The sequence below is a fragment of the Acomys russatus genome, chromosome 1 (assembly GCF_903995435.1).
Source record: "Acomys russatus chromosome 1, mAcoRus1.1, whole genome shotgun sequence".
NCBI classification, from domain to species: Eukaryota; Metazoa; Chordata; class Mammalia; order Rodentia; family Muridae; genus Acomys; species Acomys russatus.
The window spans coordinates 63,740,938-63,746,937 of NC_067137.1; positions in this window are offsets into that span (position 1 = coordinate 63,740,938).

The following is a 6,000-nucleotide window of genomic DNA, read 5'->3' on the forward strand; positions in this document are numbered from 1 at the left end:
CTGATCATCACACTGCCAGCTGCAACCCACACAGTGAGGCCCCGCCTTTACTTACTTCTCTCTCACTGTGGAAGCACTGCATCCGGTGTGTGCCTGTCAAAGCACACAGCACTTCTCAGAGCTGCCTTTCTACTGAAACTGCACAGGGGTGCTGGCAAGTGCATGCTTCCCAAGGCAGCTTCCTCCTTCAGCCCCGAGAGCTCTGTGGAGTCTCTCTTCTCCGCAACTGTGCAGTGAAGCTCCTGGCCTCAGGCGACACCTCCTCAATCCGGGGCTCTTTCGCACTGCTCCACCCTTGGTTCACCTGCAGCAGACAGGTCCAGAGCTGAGCAACCCTTGGCTTCAGAATACCCCCAGAGCAACTCTGCCTCTTTTCCACCTTTAGTTTCCTGGTGACTGATTTCCTACCTTTCATTTTCCACATTAAGTTCTCACAAGCCAATCAGCATTCTCTCCCTGTGCCAACTTTTGGCTTTTGCACCGCTCAGGGTGGCATGTTTGGTGGCTGCTTTATTCGGAAACCCAGAAAATGACAGTAGCTGAGATGCCCTGGCATCAATTGCTGGATCTCTGTGCCCCACCAGAGAACACAGCTTATCAGAACTGTAGAGCTCCAAAGGGCTGAGGAGGCCTGCATCCAACCTGGGCCCAAAGTCTGCAGCGGTTGAAGCACACGGCGGGCCACTTCCCCTATGCTCTGCTGCAGTGTTCTCAGTCTTGCTAATGCTCTACCCTTTGATACCGTTCCTCTTGTTGTGGTAACCCCAACCATAAACTTACTTTTGTTGCTACTTCCTAACTGTAACTTTGCTTCTGTTAGGAATCATAACATTAGTATCTGACATGTGACCCCTGTGGAAAGGTTGTTTGATCCCCAAAGGGGTTGAAACCCACAGGGTGAGAACCATTGCTCTCATGCTTACTACAGGGTCTCTTTGGAGGCCAGAAGCCATTACCACCTGACTCCTGGACTCTTTACCTGCCCATCTCATGGTTGTCTGTTCCGTCTTTCAACTGATCTGCCAGATGTCCGTCTTTCACTTCTACATCTGGCCTGACAGCCCGAGAGTAAGGGGCATCCAGGGAGTTCGGAAGTGGTAAGGGCATGGTGATCTGGTTAGGCAGCTCCCACCGGGCACAGAGGCATGGTGGACGGAAGCGGAGCTGGTGTGTTGGAATGGATCTGATGGTGGGTTCGGCCTTGTTAATTCTTGGATAATAGCGAAGCACGTGTAGCTGTTGTGACCTCAGGACTTTTTATTATGCATAGATCAATTCCTGCCTGAAAGACCGTGGGGGTTCAATTTTCACCTGAAAGGTTGTCTAAATGAAAAGGGGGTGTGATAATGTCTTACTCCTAGTCAGGTACACAAGAAAGGATTTCTTCTATGTACCTAAAAAGTCTCTCTTCCAGCAGGTATGTATGCTATGCATACGCCTCAGAGGGAAGCCCGGGCCCCAGCAGGTCAGCCTTCTCTCTCTGTAATATCTCAGTTACCATCTTTGCCTAAGTGCGGCGTTCTAATGCTCATTGTACAGGACTCTGAGGTCAGCGAGCTAAGAGCAGACGGGAAACACCTCATATCAGCAGCCAGCACGTCCTATTATTTGGCCGAGTGTATAGTTTCTGTGAAACTACCCAAAAAGAGTTCTTGAAGTGGAAGTTTCTGGTTTCTTTGAAGGCTCAGTTGTGTCACGTGGTGTTTTGCTGGGAGCTGTCTTGTGAAAGGGTACATGATGTTTGTCTGGAAGATGACCTGTGAGAGGGCATGCACTGTTTTGCTGGGAGCAGACACATGAGAGGGTGAGTGATGTTTGAAAGGGCTAAATGGAACTCCACAGACAGTGGAGTTTTTGCGTTGCTTTTGCATTGCAACTCTGCCATGCGATGCCTCACTGACCTTCGCTTCATGGAGAGAAATGTTCCAGAGAGCCTCTTGTGGTCCTCCGGCTGCTTCTGCTGGCTTGCACCGACTCGGCAGAGCCTTGCTGTTTCTTCTGGACGGTGACACCGCTACCAATTTGTGTTGCTGTTTGGTGTTGGCTATTGGGCTCAACTGCTGGTCTCCTGACAATGCAGGGTAGAACTGGCCCAAAGAACCACATCTAAACTGGTCCACAACCTCCTTTTCCTATTAACATTCTTTCTCCCCTTCATCTGGTCGGTGGGTTAGAAGTGAGGTTGAAGTGTTTAAGAACCATAAATAAAGTAGGTTTTGAAAAATGTAAGCCAACAGGCTCCTTTAAAAATGCCTCTCTCAAAGAGAGAATAAGCAGGCTACCAAGATGAGACTTGATAGCCTATGACCATATAGTGGGGGAGGGGAATAGGGTAAAAGCGGGAGGGAGGGAGGAACGGGAGGACACAAGGGATGGGATAACAATTGAGATATACTCTGAATAAATTAATTAAAATTTAAAAATGCCTCTCTCCATCTATTCATCAGTTTTTCTGGGCATGTGATACCATTGCTTTTTCAGAAATGTTGACCAATGGGGAAAGCAACAAGAACACACAGGCACCTAGAGAGGCCATCACTGGCCACTGACAAGCTGGTTTTGCATCAAGACAGGCATGAAAGGAAACACTTGCTCAGACATCAGCATCTTGTTCCTATCCTGTGTAGAGGCCCAGCCTTCACTGGCATTTCTTGAATCAGTGACAGCAGATACTAAGTTTTATGTGTGTGCATATGACTCGGTGGCTGAGCATTGAAGCAGGTCTTGCTCCTCTGACCCATCACAGAAGCAGCGTTAGGATGGCGGGCGCTCACACATGGAGTGCTGGGGGCTGTGGTGGAAGATTTTGTCTAAGTACTTTTCACTTTTTTTTTTTTTTTTTGGACTCAAATGCCTTTATGTCAAAGCTCCAGGAGATAGTATGACTTTAAAAATAAGGGATGTGGCCATTTCCCACCCCACCCGCATTATTACACTCTTGTGAACGCTCAGCTCTAAGGGATCAATAACCTCTTTAGTGGGACATTGTAAAGATTTAAATGAGTACTATTTTAAAACTACTGTCAGTTTCAGGAAGACTGGAGAGGTCCTCTAGATGTCTTACAAGCCTGATCCATGTAGCATTTACACCCACCACCAACAGAGTCAGTAGGAGGTGAAGAAAAATAGAAAATTCAGCTGGCCTACTTTCAAATACTGGACTACAGGTAAAGGTACACCCAGGTCCAACAACGACAGAGAACCAGATGGGGACGGCATGAACGAGTCAGTCAGATCACCCTGGAGTGAGCTGGGCTCTGTGGGATGCCCCTTCTCTTCCTGGCCCACTTACAAATTACCGCCATGTGTTCTAGGGCCTGAGGGCTTCTTGTTGTTTCTAAGATGGAGGTGAAAAATGATGGTGCTAACATCCTCATTAATTCCTTAGCTAATTCTGCCAAAGAATCATTGTCACTCATCCAGTCTTTCTCTTTTTCTCTAATATATAGAGTCACTCCACTTAATATATGCTTGTCACTCTTTCTGTGTGTCAATATTCCAAGAGAGGTGGTGTCCCTGGGCCAGGAGGCCAATCTTCTGAAGCTGGTGACAATAGATTTTGCATTGATGAAACCAAATACATTCTGCTGAGAATATTGATGAAGCTGTCCACTTCCACAGAGGGCTGTCCACACAGTCTGATAGTCGACATAAAATAAATATGGATGATCCTGGCATCATGGCCTTTGACAGCTTTTTATTACTTTAATATTTTTCCATAGGTATGGATGTGTGCCAGATTGCATTGATTCTTCCCGTACTTCCTGGAATCGCAATGGTTGGTTTTATGTATTAATTCTTAAAGGATAATGTGCTTTTCTCTGTGACGATGTGGTATTTCAACTCAATCATGTGACCTCTACTTTCTAAATATGTTAACTTTAATTAACAGAAATGCATGTTTAATGAGATATGGGGATTTATTGAATTATTGGAACTAGCCCAAAGAAAAATTTTATCCTTGCCAGTCTATTCTATTTGTCTTCCTTTGATTAATCTGCATTTTGTCATGCTTTGGGATATAGCAATCATTTACGTTTCAACTGTAATTAATATATATATGCATATTTGTGCATATACTGAGAAAGTAATTCTGTTCTCTTTATTTCCAAAGTAGAGCCTCATAATTGGAGCCTGAGCGCTACTAGCTGCTGCTTCCCCTTGGTTTTCCTTCACTCATCTCTTTAACGTCAGCGCTCACTGAGCCCTGCCTCAAATACAATTTCACTAGGGACTTAGTTGCGGTTTTCAAATCACTCTTAATATTTTTTTTTTATTTCAATTGGAAGTCAGGCACTTTAATAAAGTATGTTTAAGTGGCTGACTAGGCCAAAGAAATGAGGGTTTCTTAAGTCTACCAAGTTTTTTTTTTTTTTTTTAAGAACTAAATCCTAAATTAGATTACCTTAGATGTGAGCTACCTGGTGATTGACTAGTATAGTATCTGCTGCCTTCCGCCTACCTGCTCTTTCACTGTTGAGGGAAGGAATATTTACTAAGTGTCTACAACCTGTCAGAAACACGGCATGCTGGGAACATGAGGACAAGCCACCATTTCTGCCCTAAGTTGTATGTAAAGGCTAGCAAGGCTGTGGGGGGTTCGCTGTCTGATGGAACCAAGGCTGGATTTCAACTTTCTTGTTCTCTATCAATTAAAACAAAATTTAGGAGTTCTCCTGGAAAAAATCAATCGTGCTTGTGGCTGCTAAAATTTCCAAGGGGCTTGTATAAGCTTATTGTAAGTCAGTAGTTCTCACAGCTGCAATGGGCCTAGACTCCCAGGGGCCTATTAACACAGTTCCCATGCCTCGCCCCAGAGTTCTGATGCAGCAGATCTGATGTTGGATTGGTATGAACTTCGGTGCTAATGCACCCACAGGTGGAGTGATGTACTGTAGGGTGCGCACTTTGACCACACTTGCTCTAAATTATCTAGCTGATTGATGGTCTGTTCTCAGTGACAACAGTGATGTTGATAAGACTGATGAGGTGAGGTCACATTTAGCGAGCTTTTGTGGAATGACCCACCCTTCTATTCAGCCCTCGCAGCAGCTCAGTGAAACAGGTGTCACTACTTTCTGTAGCGAGAAAATAAGGTTTAGAGCTTATAAGTGGACTAGGTGGGGGCTTGAATGTTAGCTCATGCCTGTGCTCCAACCATCAGGCTCTCCTGCCTTCCTGTGATGGCCAGCACATCTGCACAATGGTGAACAGTGTGGCAGATGTGTGGGCAGCTGCTAGACCTGTCTGCACTCACTCCTGAGCCTTGTGGGATTAAGAATAGATAGCTTCCCAGGCTTTTATGGAAGACCATCACTTAGCTGTCTACCTACTCTAATGGCTAGGCAGCTTTAATGATAGGAACTTTTGTTTAATTGGGTAAAATGTTTCCCTTTTACAGAATTTTTAAGGCTAAATGATTAAAAAGAAAATAGCTATAGCACAGCAGAGAACTGAACTAAGAACAGCTCTAAACCAAAGCAAGTGTGACCCAAAGGACTGGAACGAGGTTGGCTGCCTTGTCTGGAAGGTCAGACACCCTCTTCCAATCCTTGTCCACATTCAGCCTATTGACAAGGTGTCTGCAGGCAGGCTGCATTTCCTGACCTGCCCCTATTAAAGTATGTTTCTGTTCCTCTCCTGATGTAAAAATAGCAGGCGTCTGCCATATTAATTAACAGTTTTCTCAGGAGGGTTCAATGACTCTCCTTCCTCCAGGGTGTGAGAAGTCAAAGAATGTGCTGGTGTGTCTGTCCATCAGTATCCTAGGAAAGGTGTCTTGTCTCCTGGCTAGAGACTGTGGTTTTTGCTGCAGAGTTGCCTCACCAGAGCCCGCTCCCACCCACAAAGCAGGGGCGCCCTTTCAGGTGGGTGCCCAGAAACACACTTGGTGTGTGACTTCATCCTGACTCCTCCCTTTTTCCCTCCACATTTTTATCCTTTTATTTTTCCACAGAAGATCACTAAATCCCATCGCTTTACAAGGAGGTACATTATTTC